Source organism: Equus asinus, chromosome 18 (assembly GCF_041296235.1).
Source record: "Equus asinus isolate D_3611 breed Donkey chromosome 18, EquAss-T2T_v2, whole genome shotgun sequence".
NCBI classification, from domain to species: Eukaryota; Metazoa; Chordata; class Mammalia; order Perissodactyla; family Equidae; genus Equus; species Equus asinus.
In genome coordinates, this window is record NC_091807.1 from 8,079,368 (window position 1) to 8,096,035 (window position 16,668).

The window sequence follows — 16,668 nt, forward strand, 5'->3', positions numbered from 1 at the left end:
GCTTAACTCCCTGGCTCAGACAGGGTCACATGCCTGTCCTTGAGCTACTCATTGTAAAGCTATCTGACTGTGTATCGGCTACTTCCCATCCCTCAGAGCAGGATAGATTGGGCCAGATTTACCTGAATTACTTAGCAAAGAAAAATAGAGTTGTAATTGCCAGACAAAGGGAAAATGCATGCTGAGCAGAAAAAAAACAAAGGACTATTACTACAGTTTGAGGATGTCGAAGAGTTAAATTATATAACCATGCTGAAATACTTATTTTTAAAAGAAGTCTCATTCCGTAATTTTTTCCCTCTACTCTCTGCCTTCTGTCCCAGAGGAGGAAGACTTTGATTTCTTCTTGCAACGTAATTCAAGGGTTCTCTGATGTGAAATGAATCCTCAAAGTTTATCTGAAAACACTGAAGCCATACCAGGTTTGTCTGTCAAAATTTCTGACGTGTGGTTGGATATCAAACAATGTATATCTTTTTACTTTTCAATATTTCCTGGCTGCTAACGATAGTGGCATGAATGCATTGCCATGCTATAATCAGTTCCAGGCTCCGTTTTGATAGTTTATAATGTAATTTCTCTGAAAGAAATTTTAGATAAAATAATTGGCATTCTGATCTCTGCAAGTATGCTTCATTTTATAGTGATTAAAAAAGGCCATTTAGCTGATTTGTCAGCCTTGTAATAACTTGCTGTTAGAAACTCTTTAGAGTCCTTTGGAGAAGGGCCATTTTATATGGATAAAGGGGGAGGAGAGCTTAAATCTTTCTGAAGTCACTTTTTGGTCTTTGACGCAAATCGCTCAAAGTCCATGTATAACTTAACTCCAACATTACCTCCAAGGTAAGCAAGCTTGTTTTAGCATCACTTTTTGATCTCTGGACAAATGGCTCTATATTTCTGTAGATCCGTGGGGCCACCAGGATAAGTCACTGTCCTCGGGAGACTTGAAGGGTTATCTTCTAATACCATCGCTTAATAAAAACATGCTTGAAAATGAATTGTTACGCACATCAATAACCATCTTTGTTTAGTTAAAAGAACTCACCTTCCTAATTCCATAGTCAGAGCCCGAGAGTCCCAGAATTAATTGGACACCACTTTACATGGTGCATCGAGCAACCCGTTCTACTTGGCCAGCATTTAGCTCAGAGACTAGCAAACTCAGTTATCCTTTCCTTACTTGTAGAGTTATTTCATCTTGACCCCTTCTAGCTTTAGAACACATGGTGATAGAACTTTCTGGAAAACTCATTTCTCTTAAAGCCATTAGCATCTGTTTTTTCAACTTCCGCCTTGCTTACCATCAGCATCTGCTTGCAGCCCTTCTGGCCCCTTTCTTAGTAGCCAATCATATTGCAAAGGGCTTTGCCCTCACCTTTGTTATTGAGAACGTCACTTTCCATCTCTCTACTCTTCTTTCTCTTTTATTGTTTTAAGTGTATTTATAAAAAATTTAAAACAACTGGGAGACATTTTTTTCAATGAGATGTTATCAAGATGGATAGTTAGCATCATGCAAGCTATTTCGCTGTCTCTCCCTTTTCCCCAGTAACCTCTGCACTAGCTTTCACAGATTGTGACATTCTTACGTAGGAAATGAAGTCCTCCTTACCCGAAGTCTGTTCACCTGTCAGGGGAAGATAAGAGAAAGGGCATCCAGTAGCAGGAAAGATGCTTGCAATCCCAATGGAGCGTGCAGGTGAAGGGAAAGAGGAAGCAGAGGTTCGCAAGTGTCTCTTGGGCTTTGGCAAAGCTGTGGTTCTCCTGATTTCTGTGGCTCCTGCTGTTTAGTGACTGCTTTGGGGTTTCTCCAGGCTTTTGACACAAAGATTCCTAAGAGGCTCCTCTGATGATTGTTTCTTCTTTGACATCCTGGGTTTCCCAGGCCCTGCCACTGACAAAGCGGCCTTGTCCTGTTCCTCGTCTCTCTAGTATTGCTGCCTAGTGCCTGTAGCTCTTAGTCAATGCATTAGACTAATTGTCAAAAATGCAACAAAGTATTTTTGCTTGTTTATAAATATTTTCTTATTGCTTACATGTAGTTGTTCCATTATCCTACTACTAAACTTGATCATTTCTCTGTTATGTTTCCTTATCCATATAAGAAGCAGTACAAAGCAGTGGGTAGAGATCATAGGTCTTGGTGAGAAACTGTCTAAATTCTTGTTATAACTCCAACTATCACCAGCTGTGTGACCTTAGGAAAGCCACTTAATCTCTCTGTGCTACACTTTTTCAACCACAAAATAAATATAACAATAATACTATAGTAACACTATATCAAAGGTTATTGGAAGGAGTTAGTATCTACAACCCTTGTCCAAACCCTTGAGACTAGTTGTATTCTAGAATTAGGAAATTTTAATTTTTTAAAAAAGGGTTATATGGAATATGTACAATGTATTACATAATACCCCATGACAGATTTTGGAGAGCATAGTCAAGCATATTAACAATTCTGCAGGAAAATATACAAATATTCACAGTAAGTCAAATAAATAAAGACTAGAAATAGCCACAGAGCAGTTCAGGTCAAGTTTTGCCATCAAATGAGTTCAAGGTGGGTCAGGTGTTGCTGTCAAATGAGTTTTGAAAACAGTATATTTTGGAGCTGGGACCCCATGAGTGTGGCGTGTAGCCAAGTGTCAGCACATACTGAGTTCCCCAAAGACATTGTCTATTATTATTAATATTATTATTCAGTAAAAGCATTTATTGTGTCGACCACATACTGTTTATTTTGACATATTTTATTGTCCTATGGAACCTCTTGGTTAAGGTCAGGGACCCTCCCTTCCTGTCAGGCATTGATTAATTGATACTTTCTATTTTTAAGGCTCTGGGTAAAAACTTCAGAACTTGAAGAGACAGGTGTCAGTCAGAAGAGTTTTTCTAACAAAATCCTTTTATTTTCTCCTCTGGATAAGTTTAATATTCAGATACAGACCACATTTTTTAAAAAAATTTTTTTGAAGTATAATTGGCGAATAAAATTGAAAGATATTTAAAATGTATAACGCGATGATTTGATATATATATCAGTGTGAAAGAATTCCCCTCATTGAGGTAATTAACACATCCATCCCCTCACGTAAGTAGAACGTTTAAGTTCTACTCTCTCAGCAAACTCCAATTATATAACACAGTGTTGTCAACTATAGTCATCATGTTCTACATTAGATTCTTAACTTATATCAATTATTCCTTGGCATTAGAGCAGAGGAAGACAGGGTACCATCCTCTGCTAATAACAGTTTATTGCATCTATATGTTCACAGATGAAAGAAGCCTTATCCCAAGCCAACTGGCCAAGGCCTTGATTTGCAGGACAGACCTCCCATATTTTAAACCCAACTATATCTAGTAAGGTGCCTAAATGATAGGAGAGGTTATCATTAAATTTTTTTTCAGGAAAATTTCTGTAAGTAGTCTGGTCCCTAGTTTTCATTTTTTAAAATTCTTTTACTGTTTTATGATTATAGACCAAATAAAAGAAACATCCTATAAATTTTTCTATAAGTATTTGGCCCCAGTTTTCATTTTTTACTGATAAATAACCAACGATTGAATATAAGAAATCATATATGTATATATACAGACATATGGTATTATAGGATATATAGGTATGAAAATATCTATACATTCATAGGTAGATAGAAATACAGATATCTCCTATAAGAAAGCCATCTAGATTTTTTCCCCCAAAAAACCTTTTTTTCAGGACACATCTCCTCTATCCATTCACAGAAATGTGACATTCACTCAGCAGGCCACTTTATCTTCAGCCTAAAATTCCTGATGCACTGCACACTTGGTATGCTGCGCTTTAGGATTACTACCAGTTGAACCTAAATTCTGCGGCCATTACCCTGAAAAGTACATCAGGCTATGAAACAAGCTCTCAAAGGAAAGCAGTTTTTCAAGCTACATTATGGTGCTTTTAAAAGGAATAAAATCCTTAATGAGAAAATGACTCTCTTGAGACTTCTGGCTCCAAGGTGAGCTTTGCACAATCGCCCTCTCCGTTGGCAGAGAATCTGTTAAGGGACATTTCTGGGAACCCATTCTGTAAAAGGTCCAGGATGAAATAGGATGACAGCTGGTTCTCTGGAGCCTCCGTTGGGCAACTTTATAATTCTCTGACAGATTTTCTCTGAAGCTATTCCCACACAGCAATACCCAAATAACCCAGCCTCCACCCTTCTACATACCCACCAAGGAGGGAGAAAGTGGGTTGCTAAGGAATGTGTTGCAACAGCACCTGATGGAACTAACACTTGTCAGCTAATAACAGTTTGGTGTGAATAAACTTATCAGAATCTTCCCAAGTGGATGAGTACATTGTCAGCTTCCGGAGGACTTGGGCCCTATATTTATTTATCTTAATTTCTATTTACATCTAGTGCAGTGCTAAATAAATATTTTGGAGTATCAGCTGAGGTCGGCCTACTCTACAATATAGCCCTCAGCTGGCTTCTCCAGTTTGGGCATGAGAAGCAAGGGGGTCTTTTTCTAGTCCCTGCTGCTCGTTGCTTGAGTCTGCACCGTAAGTGGTACAAAGACATGGCAGCTTTTAGAGGTGACCTGGAGGGTGACAGAACTTACCTGGATCTTGGGCGTGATGATTAGGGGAGAAAATGATGCTTCAGATTCAGAATCATTCACCAAATGCTAAGATGGATATTGGGAATATTGCTGAATAAAGGATAATGGAAAATCTCTAAAAATTACTGTGCGTAAGACTTTCGGCGTCTCTCTAGGTGGTCTCCATTAGTTGGTGGTGTAATTTAGGTGTGACGGCCCCTCCTGCAGGAAAATGGTGAAATGAAGCTTGATAATAGGATACAGAAAGCAGGATTGGCTCATTTTGTTCCTTCCAACTTCCCAGGCACCCACATTTAAGGCTTCTTGGTAAGTTACAATGAACACTCTAGCATTATGAGAAATGGAGATGACACTAAAATGTAATTACATTTAATTTATGGAATGCAGAATAATAACATCCTGTAAACTTGGACAAGTAAGAGAAAGAGACAATCTAATCTGGTTTCCTGAGCCTCTTTCCTCTCCACCTTTTTAGCATTAACCAAGGCTCACTGTAACACGTATTCTAAGGAGATGAATTCACTGGCGTGGTTCTTTGTTATCTTTCCTTTCCCCAGAAATGTAATTAAGAAGCAAATCATATTACCTTGATGACAGAGACAAAGTGTGTCAGAAATGGCATTATTACTGCAAAATTACAGAAAACACAGACTCTGTTCCCACTTCCAATTTATCACAATAGTGATAAAAGGTCTGAATGCTCCTAAACGGTGAAATTGAATGAGACTTATCAGCATTTTGTTACTTTTGAGCAGAACTAATTTCTTTTCACCCTTATGGAGTTAAGTATATAATTTACGATGCATTTCAATGCTTCAGACGCTAGTAGTGTATATAACAGTAACAATCCTTGTGTTCTATTTGGAAGAAGTTTTTTCTCGAGCTCTTAATTGGTCTAGAAATTCACAGGATAAACCTACAAGTCATCAGAGTGGTAAGCAGTGTTCTTGATTAAGAAAAGGAGACACAGGGAGTTCAAGGTTTTATGCAGTTTGTTTAGTTCAAGTTTATGCAGCATTTATTTCCCAGGAGGTAAAAGATCACCACCTACTTAATTTCATGTACCTCCTCCCTCTGAGCTTCTGGGACGTGATAAAATCACTGGCGTATACTAGCTTACCCTGATGAGATCTGCTGTCAAATGTGACCTTTTTGTTCTTGTTCAGGCCTGACCCTGTCACCAACACGTGCCTGGAAGAGGCTTCAAACATCTGTTTAACTCCCTGTACGCTGCCTTTCCCTCTGTCGGCCCACCCAGAGGCTGCGGCGGATCCCTCCCATGGTCAGAATGCTGGAAACCATCCACAGGCTCCAGCAGTGACTCCCAGCAGCTGAGGGGACTTTATGACAGGACATGTCCCAAGCTTTTTATCTTGTTAAGGAGACTATGATCATTTTAGGAGGCCAATCTCAGCTCAGACATTGTCCCGGGGGGTCTCTTTCCTCTTTAAAGACTTTCCAACCTAATTCTCCCTTCCCCAGCCCGGCACTTCGGTAAAGTGCACTGGTTCTCCCAGGATCTTTGTGTCAGGAGAGGATAAGGGGAGCCTTTCCTTTATAGGACAAGAGCAAGAAGAAAAACTCAGAGCTGGGCGTGACATCAAGACTGACAGTGTGGAATTTTGCCCTAGCCCTGTGATCCTGGAACACAGAGAAGGTTAGAGAAACCCCCCCAGGCTTGGTGTTCCAGGAAACAGCATCCTGCAGAGAAGCCCCCTTCCATATATGACTTAGATACGCTCACAGATGCCCCCTTGACAAGGCCAGACACAAACTCTCCAAACTTGTATTCTTTGCCTCAGACACTGTTCCTCGCTGAACCGCTTGTCGCCACTGATCACTCAGCAGAAAACGCTGGTTAACCAAACTTGTTAAGTTCCTGTCCTTCACTCAGGTCTCTGAACTTTAAGCCACCCTGACAACCCCTCCCTAAGAGCCCCTGTCAAGAATAGGCTGGTCTCACAGTAGAACATTCTCTGAACTCATGTCCCACCAGACCACCCTTATCCCACTTCCCCACAGCTGGCTCTTTCTAGCATTGTCTGCTCCTCCAGAGAAAGAAAGGCCTTTTCTGCTTAACTCTTGAGACACTCGCAAATCTCTGGTCAGCGTTCTCCCTGTTCCAGTAGTGCTTTGCCCCATCTTCCTGCTTATCCTGGCTTAGGCCCCATTAAATGCCTAGATGGTTCTTCCCCAGTGTCTCTCTGTCTCTCTCTCTCACAAACAGATGTACACACTTCTCCAGAAGGGCTCCAATATGGCTATTTTTCTCTAATAAAGGAACAGGTGTGGTGATGCACAAGTTACAAGTAGCATACCACAGAAAAGCAGATTTTTCTTTATCTCTGAATTTCTATCCACCTTTGATGTCCTCCCAAATTGCTTGGCAATCTCAAACCCCGTATTGAGATCTCTGTTTTACGTAGATGTGTCTTTCAAAACCTGTTGGTAAAGCCAATCAGTCTGACTCAGAAGAAAAATAAGCTCAGAAAACACAAGCAAGGCTCGTTTTAATTGTTTCTTTCCCCTCTCAGTAAACAGAGCATGATTTGCCATAAAAACGTCAAACTGTGGTATTTAAGTGAATAAATTCTGAGGATTTTAGGTAGAATACATAATGCTTATTCTGACATGGTACTGTTTCATGCTCATTCTAACCTGGTGTTGCGTTCTCAGAAGGGAGAAGAAGTCTTATAGGTTCGTGTGTTTTAACTTAAAAATAGTATTTGTTTTTCCTAGCATTCGTGACTAGCCGTGGCCTAGGTAGACTCTCACGGTTTAAGCCTTTTCAAACTAAATTTGAGGCACCACTATTCTTTCCTATCAGAGTAAAACACATTCTAAATCCTAATAAATCTATTTCTTTAATATGCCACTTGATGCATAATAGTGCAAACACAAACACATAATGGGCTCCTCTTGAGAAAGGAAAATGTATTCACTCCTAATGAAAGATCTTTTGATAATTTACTCTTGGCTTCACCACTTGATTTATATCATCTTCCCACATTAATTTGTTTTTAATTTTTTTTCTGCCTTCTAAGGTCTTTCTCATTTCAGTGACATAGACATGACAGATGAGGTTGACGAACTCCGGAAGTGCAGACTCTAACTCAGATGAAAAGCTTAAATTATTGCACAGTCCTGTAGAATATGGGGAAGAAACGTCGAAGTCTGGATTTCCAAGAGCTTGATCATAGCATTTTAGAAACAAGTGATGAAATCAAAACAACAAAAACCACCGTTACAACAGAGTGTATTTCTTTAGCTAATACTGAATGGCTCCCTGGAGTGTGTTTTTTCCAAGTCTTCAGCTAATTCCATTGTGTGCTTTAAAAATGATGGCAAGGCTATAGAAGCTCCTTAAAATCCCTTCTTTATGATAGACTTTAATTTCAAAAATGTATTCCTTCTATGAACTTTATTTTAATTTAGAGAAAAGTAAATAAGTTGTTTAATTACCTTCAGTGAAGGAAGGAAGTGATATGGATGACAACGCCTCAAGGTGAAACATTGTTTTCAAAAATAATATGTAATCCCTTTACAGGTTCTGCTTGTGTACTTCACATGGAAGCTCCTATTCTGTTTTCCGGTCAAGGTAGAAGCTACTTATTGGATCATTTTTCTTTATTCTGTCTCAGTAATGAGAAATATATTTTGGTGATCTTTTTTCTGCGATTAGATTGCCTGAATGTATTTCATGTATCTCTTCAATTGTCCTTTAATTTCCACCTACAGCCTCGAAAAGATGCTTGGTTTGAGGGCACGGCCCTGGCCAGTACACTGGCACCCCAGCACTTCCTCCTGGGTAAGCAAGGGTCATTGTGTATCACTTTCCTCATCTGTAAAATGGAATTCTGGTGGAGATGAAGAAGGGTCATATATTTAAAGCATCAAATGTTGGGATTGATTAATTCATTGATGCTTCTAAACTTATTTGAGGATGACGTGTTCCATTTACTTAAACTATTCATTTTTTCCCCCAAAGCACCTGTATATATTGAACTTTTAATATTAGTCTGAACTGCAGTGGAAACATCGAATCTAACCGTGTACCCACTGGATGCTAGAAACATCCTGGTCCTATTTTTGGAATAAGTTTGGCTATAAAATTATGCAACCAGTGCAATTCATTTTTTTTCCTAAAAAATGCTTTTTTCCTTATGTTTTCTCATGCATATACTCCAAATAAACTTCATTCTATAACAATCCTTTTGGGAAATGAATTCTTCAGGAAGAGGTGGGAATAGAAACACTTTTAGGTAGTAAATTCCTTAGGAATAAACCAGTTTAGTTCATTTCTTACTTAACGTCCCAGGAGCAATCTCTTCTTTCAGAGCCCTGGACTGGAAGCTTTCGGCTCGTTTGCTTAAATTTAAAGATCTTTAATCTGCAACTAAAGGAAGGTATGGCGAAGAATCTTCCTGCTAAAGCATCCTCTTAGCTCTATCATGGGAAGTCACCTAGTTGTTACAGCTTATGAGTAGGAAATTCTGTACAATCTGTGACAGTATGCAATATCTTCAAAATGTGTACTGTGGAGGAATTTGACCATGTAATTCTTATAGTTTAATTTCTACATGGACCCATGTTTTGAAGGCTATACCATAAGTACCTTAAGCTACAACATTTCCTAGCAACCCACCCACACTACTGACTTATTTAGATGTATTCTATGAAATTGTACATGAGAAGACTTCTTGAGAAGTCCTTTTGTTATTTTGGCTTTTTTTTTTTTTGTCACCAAGAGCTGATATATTTCCCACTGACAGACGGCTTAATAATGAACAATTATCAGTGTGAATTTTGGAAGAAGCTATTTACAAATACTGTTTTTATGCATCCATGCTCTAATAATGGACTATTTCAATAAAAGTTACCCCTCATATTTTACTAAAGAGTTTTAAAATCTGATCCCGATATTCCTATAATGTGTTGTCTGATCATTCGTGTTTCTGAAATTAAGAATCCATTTACATGTCCTGATTACCAGAATTCCTTTTCAAAGTGTGATAATATAAACAAGTTGACTAAGATGGAATACTATAGCCATCGTATTAATGTTGGTGCTATTCATATGTTTTCATTAATCCCAAGCTTATACATCTTATGGAACAAAAAATGTGGCTTAGAGAAGATAACTTGCCCAAGTTACACTGCTAGTCGTTAGCAACTTGAGATTTTAATCTGATTGTCATAATTCCAAAGCCCATTCTCGCTCTTTGTCCTCTGTCCCAGTTCTGAGTATGTATTTTATGGAGCACAGCTTCTGGCACAGAGTTGTCCCAAAAAATGATTTGTCGAGAGATGAATCAATAGAAAGTACTTACAGCAAATGGCCAGACTTCACACACGCCTGTCCTACTGGGGAAGTATTTATTTAGAATGTGCACAGGATAATAGGAATTGTAGATGTGGGGTTTGCTGTTGCCCGTTGCACTTTGGCTGAAACAGATATCAGACTTGGGGGAGAGACCTCGGCTCTCAGGCTGTGGGGTTTTTAAACTGAATTGTTGTGAAGCACTACCTCTTCCTGTCATGAGCCGGGGTCCAACTCTTGTGGTGGCTGCTATTTGGTGAATCGGCCAATAGCATGACCTGCTACCTGAGCTGCCTTGGTTTGGGGAGCACCAACTCCTGCTCTGACTTAATCATGAATTAGAGCCCCTCTCTACTGCTACAGCAAATATGATGGGGTAGATGGGTGACCTAGTCACCACCTTGGTGCTCCACCAGCATTATTTGCCTTAAGCACTTGTATTGCAAATTTTCAAGGAACTTTGCAAGACACCAACATGCAGGAAATTGCTTTGAATAAGTTACCTTTTCCCTTTTATGTATGTTATTGTTTATATAATTATTTTGTTTTATATATGTTCATAAAAATTGCCACTGGTGCCATGTCGCCTTGATATCATTTGCTTAACCCCTCATTGAGTTCATTCTCTTTTTTTGTTTTCTTTTTCTTTTGGGAAGGATATACAAACTTTCAAGGAAAATAAGATGATTCGTGAATGAGAATAGCAATGATAAGACAGAATTAGTAGAACAATTACTTCTGCTTGCTACTTTTTTGGCAAACAAGGCCTGATTTGTTCGGGAAAGAGATGTAGTGGACAGTTCCCAACCTGGTATGATAAGAGGCAGCAGGGAAACTTGCTTGTTCTTCAAATACTCCCTTTTATTTTGACTACATTTTGAAAAATCCTGCTGTAAAAGGTTGTTCTGTTTAATTAAAGGCTTAAAATGACAGTTCTCCTGGGAGAGCTTACACTGAGTAACTATCAATCCCTTTTGTGGGAATGAATTTCTGAAGAGTTAATAAGAAAAGGAATTTAGAGGGGCCAGTAGTAAGAAGAGCCTCTATAAAATTACTGAATGTAGCATAGGATGGCGAGAGCAGCCACTCAACAGGAAAACATTGTTGATGCCATCAAGGTCAGATTTGTCTCTTCAAAGTTTTTTCTACACCCAATGCTGCCCTAACCTATGACTTATCAAGTGGCAGTTGCTTGTTCTTTTAAAGTTTACATATGTCCAACATCTGGGTCATGGAAAATTTCAACTATACTCTCAATATATTTGAGTATTTGAAAATAAATGGCTAATCAACTACTCTTCTTTTAACCTTCTTTCCAGATGGAAGAAATCATAATCCCAAATGAAATTTGGGATCACCCTGAACATTACAGTTTAATCTACTTAACAAAAGAATAAACTTGGAAATGATAAACTGAATAATTTTTCTCTAAACTGAATATTATGGATAAAACTATGGAGCCATCTCATTCAGCTAAGATTACATACAATTTTATTTATACTGTGGATCCCAGGAGAATATAAAGGTAGCATTTGAATTTATTTATATTCTCTTGCTTGTTATTCAGTATTGACTCTAGTGGGGTCAATAAGTAAAAAATGGTAGGGATCTGTATAGATCATACTTTAAACAATTTGTTGCCTCTTCTTCTTGGTCTTAGGCTACCTTCTATTTTTTTGTTTTGAAAGGCACAAGTGTATTAATCATTTGCCTGGATGTAACAAAATCCGCTCATAATTTCTTAGGCAAAACCTGGAACAATCTTGGCAAATCTCAGGAAATCCAAGGATAAGAAGTGCAGCCAGGCTCTTCAAGGGACTAAAACTAAGAGCATCCAAACCAAGACAATCAAGACAAGCCAGAGACCAACTTCCCTCTGTCTCTCTCTTCCTCTCTTACAGTTCACATGGCCTTTTAATTTTGCTGCCCTCTGCACTTTACTCTTCTGCTGTGGGACTTTCACTGCTTTCCCAGCAAAGCTGGGAGGCAAGCATGATTGTCCCAGGTCTAATTTTGTATGTTTTTCAGAGTCTAGCACCCAAAAACAGTGGACTCTGTTCCAACTTAAAATTCATGAGAAAGTTACTTTGGCCTAACTTGGGTGAAAATAGCATTCATTTATAAACCCATTTCATCAACATCACTTAAGCCATTTTTGAATCATCAAGGCATTTTCCAGGTTACTTCATCTTTATCTGTCTAAATATTTTAAAGTATACAAATATTTGAATTGGTACACGATGTCATTGATAGATATTTTATGCCAAGCCACAAGTAGTCATTCTGATAATATTAAAAAATTGTTTCTTCATATTTGCAGATATATATTGCAATCTCCTCAAAATAAATAACCACTGCATGGATTTTCAAAGTTATCTTTAAATGGCTTATTTGTTGTAGCATCCAACCCATGAAATCATGAGGTGAACCTTCCAAATTAAATCTCCCAATTTTTTCTAGCCCTAATTTACTCCTTTCTAATATTTTTACTAGATTCAGCCATGTCTCTTAAGTGTGAAAAAGGGACATTTTTTTTAAAAAACAACACAACATTCCTCCCCATAACATAAGATTTAGTCTAGCTATTACCTCTTTGTGAAGCCGCTCTCACAATTTCCCCCATGCATGCAGCCCCATTACCCAGAGAGAGGGTCCTTCCCCCTTCTCCCTGCTCACGTAGCACATAAAACAGGCCAGCGATTGCAGGATTACTGTTCTGTAACTGTTTAGTTTTCTCTTTCTTGGAAGAAGCAATCGGCTTTGATAGGGCAGGAGCTCTGTCCCATTCAATTTGTATCCTCAGTTCCTACTTACCACAGGGATAAGTACACAGCAGGCGGACAGTGAACGCCAACAGTCATTTAGAAATAGCTCAGAGTCGCACAAATGACTAGGGGATAGTGGTGCTCCGTGGCCAAATGGAGTTCATCCTGTTCTCAGTTACAAATTTATCCAGAAATGGCTATTTATCTTGGACTTAACCTTCATTATTCATTTTTACTTTCATATATTTTGGAGGAGTCCCAAGAATAGAGTAGTTTTTGTATAAAACAAAGAGTAGCAATTTTATAAATGAGAACTGTGTGACACCTGTGATATTGACATGTGGCATAGATCGATCTATTATGATCTTTGGGGTAAAGGGAAATGAGGAGTTAACTACTTGGTTCTGAAAATATTAGTCTGGAATCACATTGTTCTTGACCCCAGCTTCTTATGATAACCTATGTTATATTTTTAGAAACCACCTTATAATTTCCTTAAGTTATAATGACAAGTCAGAATATTTTAATGGAGAGTGAGCATAAAAAGAAAAGTGAAGTATAACAATGTCACATTTTAAGTCACAAACTTAGCAATCAACTACATTGCAGTCTATTCCAGTTTAACGTTTTCTTTCCATCTTTCTCAGTATTTTTGTGGTTCATATCCAGACTTGCAGGCTCCATCTCTTCTCTCCGACATCTCTTTCTGGGTGACATCTGGGCACAGTGAGAGCATACATAATGTCATGCTATCCTCATCTGCTGGCTTCTGAATGTCTCCAGTTGAGGTGTAGATGGTCCTGCTTGGTTTCAGGCCTTGGTTTCTGTCCTTGAATCGTCTGTGAAGTGTCTTAATATCATCTCTCTGTGCAAGAAAATTCCTGGGATGCTGGCCATCTCCTGTTATCTGGGACACACGCCTTGGTAATCCCATAAGCAATCCTAGCAAGTACTTCTGACACCATGATATCCAAGTCTGTGATTTAGGGCTGTTTACCGTACACCCACTAAGATGTCACACGAAAACTTCCAGATTTCTTTCATACTTTTCCCAGGCCATGAAGAATGCAGAGGTCACCGTCTCATGATTTGTTCTCTGTCTATATAGGTCATGCCATCATCGGTACTTTGTGGGAGCTACCTTGTGTTGTCAGGCTGCTCCTCCAAAGGGTTTTGAAATTTATAAGTCATAACCTAAAAACAAGGAATAAGCCCTCCTCCATCAATATGGATATTCCTAACAACCTATCCTAGAATTTTGATTCCAAGGCAGATAGGATTTTTGTGTCACACACTACATTTCACCTCCACTTTCCCCAAGTCTTCCTTTCCACCAGGACTAGAAGATGCTTTCTTTTTGGAAGTGAATTGCTTTACATTATGCTATGGACCAAAGTGTGTCTGCCCAAAATTCATAAGTTGAAGCCCTACCTCACAGTGGATGGTATTTGGAGGTGATGTCTTTGAGAATTAATTATGTTTAGATGAGGGCATGAGGGTGGGGCCTTTATGATGGGGTTAGTGTCTTCCTAAAAAGGGACACCCAGAGCTTCCTTTCTCTCTCTCTCTCCACTAGGTGAGGACACAGAAATAAGGTGGCTGTCTGAAGGCCAGGAAGGAAGCCCTCATCAGACCCTGATCATGTCGGCACCCTGATCTCAGATGTCCAGGCTCTAGAATTGTGAGAAAATAAATTTGTGTTGTTTTAAGCCACCAGTCCATGGTATTTTGTAAGCTGATTAAGACACATTCTATCCATCTTCTTCCTATTGCATGGCTTAGTCTTAATAAAAAGGATTGTTGGGGGACCAAATGCAATTCACCAAAAAGGTCGCATATATTTGGGGTATTATAAAGTATTATTTCTGTTTTGGATAAAAGAACAGAGAAAAAGACCTCAAATTTGGACCAAATAATAAGAAATCAAGTATACATTATTTTTCAAACCGTGGGTTACAACCCATTAATGGACGGTGAAAATAATTAAGAAGGTCATGGTTAGTCCTTCTCTTAATGATTTAGAACAGAACAAAATAAAGTAGAAAACATCAGAATTTCCTTTGTGAAATTTTTAGTATTCAGTTGTATGGATGAGCATGTTTGCTTCATGTGCGTGTGTCCCAGTTAATGATGTAAAATACATTTCTTCCTGAGACGTTAGCTATTAGAGCTATATCCAGCTGCTCAAAGAGATGAGGATCTAAGTAAACCCTTCACTATGTCTCCACTGTCTGCAACAAAGAAGCATTGGCAACAGTGCCTTCTGAAAGGGATCAGGGGACTGGTCTTGGAGACCAGTGTGGGATTCTGTTCTCCCGTCTGTCCCTTGTCCCTCATACATTGGGTTTATCAGTATTGGATTTCAAAATTGATGGTGATGTCCCTACAACCACCTTTTTTTTTAAGTTCTTTGATATTTTATAAATTTCCTTTGACTTTTCCCACCCTCCTACCAGTCAAGTTCTGATTCCTGTAATATCCGTTGTATAAGGTTTAACTTCTCTGAGCATCATTTTCCTTATCTGGGACATGAGAGAGTTGAACTTGTTTTTATTTAATGTCCATTCTAGCCCCAAGACTCTATAATTCTTTTGCGTTTATCTAAGAGGATTGCGTTTATGACGGTGTTTCTCAACCGGGGGTTTTATGACCAGCTTCTCAGCGTCTGAGGATGTATTCTCAAGGACTGGAAAGCTTTAAACTTTGTTGCCATAAATTTTTGTTTGTTTTCTTAACCTTGAGAACTCAGACACATTTTTTTGGATGAGTGGCTTATACAAGAGCTTGGGAACTTCAGGTTGTTTAGCATAACTGTAGCATGTTGTATTGTACACGGGGACACAGGACGAGGCAAGAGGTACATACAGAAGTGGGACCATGAACAGCCTTGCAAGCCTAGTTAAGAATTTTGAACTTTATCCTGAGATCAACGTGTGTCTGTGTGGAGTAGGAGTGGGTCACGGGGATGTTTGTGGTAGAAGACTATAGAAAGAATTCGTTAAAAGGGAGAGACAAAATCAGGTTTTTACTTTAGAAACACTGCCAAAGTAGAGAACAGGTTTGAGGTGACAAAAACCTGGCTCTAGTCAGGACAGCTTTAATGTTATCACAGTGAGAAACAATATTTGCCACAGTAGGCGTGACTGGACAGTTGGGAAGGAGAAGTGTGGAAAAATTGGAGACTTTGTAGATAGATTCATTGGAACTTGATATTGGACTAGATTCTGGGAATAAAGGAAAGGCAGTGTGGAGGACGACTTTGGCATCTGGTTTGTGCAGTGAGGTAAGGTGATGAAAAGGCCATCTTCTTGGAGTATGTTAGGAGCTGGTGGAGTGGGAGGTTGGAAGAAAATGGAGAAGACAGTTAATGTGAAAAGTGGGAGAGAAGACTACCTCCACACCTTCTAGTACTATCAGGCAGTGTGGAGGGCCTCTTTGGAGGAGGAATTATGAGTTTGTACACATTCTCTCCAGCAGCATTCAACAGCCAGTTAAACCTAGTGATTTCATTCATCCAGAATTGTGAAGAATACAAAAGATAGACACAAATTTGGGTGGCGTTCAAGAGATATTGGAGAGCCATTATAATGTCAGATAGGTGTGTTAAGTAGATCAATTTGTGTCTTGTAGTACACATAGGATCAACACCCGTTGGGGAGAATGGACAGAGGGAATTACTGAAACGCACTGCAGTGATAAATGCCTCAGCCAACCCCACTAGGAGATCTGGAGCTGAAATGGCCCTTTAGTTTTGTGCTTTTGAGGCAAGGAGGCCTGTCTTTTATCCTCTCAATGGATCTGGGCTGCTTCCAAGGAGGGAGGTGTGACCCGTGTTAGGCAGCTCTCTTCAGCTTAGAGCAGTGGTTCTCAAAGTGTGGTTCCCAGAACGGCAGCATCAGCTTCATCTTGGTGCTTGTTAGAAAGGTAGACCACACCGAAGACCTACTCAATCAAAAATCCGGGGGCACGGCCATC

The 16,668-nt window shown here is 39.2% G+C and overlaps 1 long non-coding RNA gene across 1 annotated transcript in view; it reads left to right on the plus strand.

Moving 5' to 3' along the window:
* The window catches only part of LOC123278074 (uncharacterized), a 52,629-nt gene that overhangs the window by 15,900 nt on the left and 20,061 nt on the right, over positions 1 to 16,668 (plus strand). Inside the window, exons 5-6 of the long non-coding RNA XR_006515338.2 lie at positions 324 to 422; positions 14,270 to 14,374. This is a non-coding gene — a long non-coding RNA (uncharacterized lncRNA). The remainder of the gene's footprint in view (positions 1 to 323; positions 423 to 14,269; positions 14,375 to 16,668) is intronic.